The following is a 1,852-nucleotide window of genomic DNA, read 5'->3' as shown; positions in this document are numbered from 1 at the left end:
TACCACCACCACCACTGCTACTATTACTACCACCACCACCACCACCGCTACTATTACTACCACCACCACCACTACTATTACTACTACTACCACCACCGCTACTATTACTACCACCACCACCACTACTATTACTACTACTACCACCACCACTACTATTACTACTACCACCACCACTTCTATTATTACTATTACAATCATCACCACTAATATTTCTACAACTACCACCACTATTACTTCTATTACAACCATCGCCACTACTACTGCTAATACCTCTACCACCACCACCACCACCACCACCACTACTACTATATCTGCTTATTATCACAAAACAAATACAAACATGGAATCTCACAAGACTGAGACAGGTTGGGACACCAAAACCAGACATCACTTGACAGCCAGTAGCAGAGCCTCTCTGTGGACACATGATCTGATTATTATAGTAACCAATATTCCCTCAAATTAACTAGCACCCCACAAATTATGGCAACAAGTGTTTTGAGTCGATCCAATCAGTGGAACATTCTCTCACGAATGCTACTGGTAACATGTAATTTAGCACAACCTGTTGAGTGGTCAGATAACTAAACTGGTACCTGCACTAGACTTGCCTGGTGAGGAGGGTTGCTAGAAATCCAGGATGTTCTGCTAGATCAGGCCTCACCTCGGGCTAAACAGCACCAGGCACTATATAAATGACTGAGAAATGTTTATAAGTATAATGTCACTTACATATATTGTTGTTATTCTTGTTGCAGCTTCCTTCAAGTATAAAGAGTGTGAAAGTTGAAGTGACTGGAAATGGTTTTGTTCTTGTCCAGGTAAGCTTCTGATTTTATTCTCATTCTCTCGCTCACACACACACACACACACACATATATATATATATACCTTTAATCTTTTACTTGTTGCAGTCATTTGACTGCAACCATGCTGGGGCACTGACCTCGAGAATTTTTAGGTGAATAAATTAACCACAGTACTTATTTTTTTGTTAAGCCTGGAACTTATTCTATCAGTCTCTTTAGGTTAATTAAAATACATTTGTGACATACTTCAGTTCCTAGTGGTTAGCTCACTGCAGTTACCATGGAGAAAATATTCACTCTTATGGTAAAAACATCATATCTGTCTGTGCTGCCTCCTGTTGGATTCCCAGATGTGTTTCTAGCTTTTTAGCATTATCAATGAGAAATATCAAAGAGAGGCAGCTCTGGGCAGACTTAATTTGAGTCGTAGCTTTAAAACATATTTTATTAACTTAAACTTCACTTATGCCTAAATACTGCTTGTATCTGATACTGCTGTATTTTTTTACAATCTGGGAGTTTAATGGCACAGCTCAACCAATGTTGTAGACTGTCTTTTAGTTGGTGCTACAGCATTTATTAATTCTGTCTAGAGTTTCTCATTGATAACAACTAAAGAGCTAGAAATGTGTCTGGGAGTCTGATAGGGGGTAGCACTGTACAATAAGAGTGAACTTTTTTTTTCCATGGTAACTGCTGTGAATTTGCCTTTCAGCAGTAGAAATATGTCACAAATATATTTTAACTAACCTAAAGTCCATTCATGCTTAAACACTGCATGGTGCTGACACTGTTGCAAGATATATATGTATATATATATATATATATATATATATATATATATATACTCTTTTGCTTGCTTCAGTCATTTGACTGTGGCCATGCTGGAGCACCGCCTTTAGTCGAGCAAATCGCCCCCGGGAGTTATTTTTTGTAAGCCTAGTACTTATTCTATCGGTCTCTTTTGCTGAACCGCTAAGTGACGAGGACATAAACACACCAGCATAGGGAGACAAACACAGACACACAGACATACACACACA

General features: G+C 38.7%; 1 non-coding gene across 1 annotated transcript in view; it reads left to right on the top strand.

The window, feature by feature from the left end:
• The window catches only part of LOC106877146 (uncharacterized), a 6,097-nt gene extending 5,257 nt beyond the window's left edge, over positions 1-840 (top strand). Inside the window, exon 5 of the transcript XR_008267059.1 lies at positions 759-840. This is a non-coding gene — a transcript (uncharacterized LOC106877146). The remainder of the gene's footprint in view (positions 1-758) is intronic.
• The last annotated feature ends 1,012 nt before the right edge of the window (positions 841-1,852 follow it).

Source organism: Octopus bimaculoides, chromosome 30 (genome assembly GCF_001194135.2).
Source record: "Octopus bimaculoides isolate UCB-OBI-ISO-001 chromosome 30, ASM119413v2, whole genome shotgun sequence".
Classification (NCBI taxonomy): domain Eukaryota; kingdom Metazoa; phylum Mollusca; class Cephalopoda; order Octopoda; family Octopodidae; genus Octopus; species Octopus bimaculoides.
This window is presented reverse-complemented; position numbering and strand designations above follow the sequence as displayed.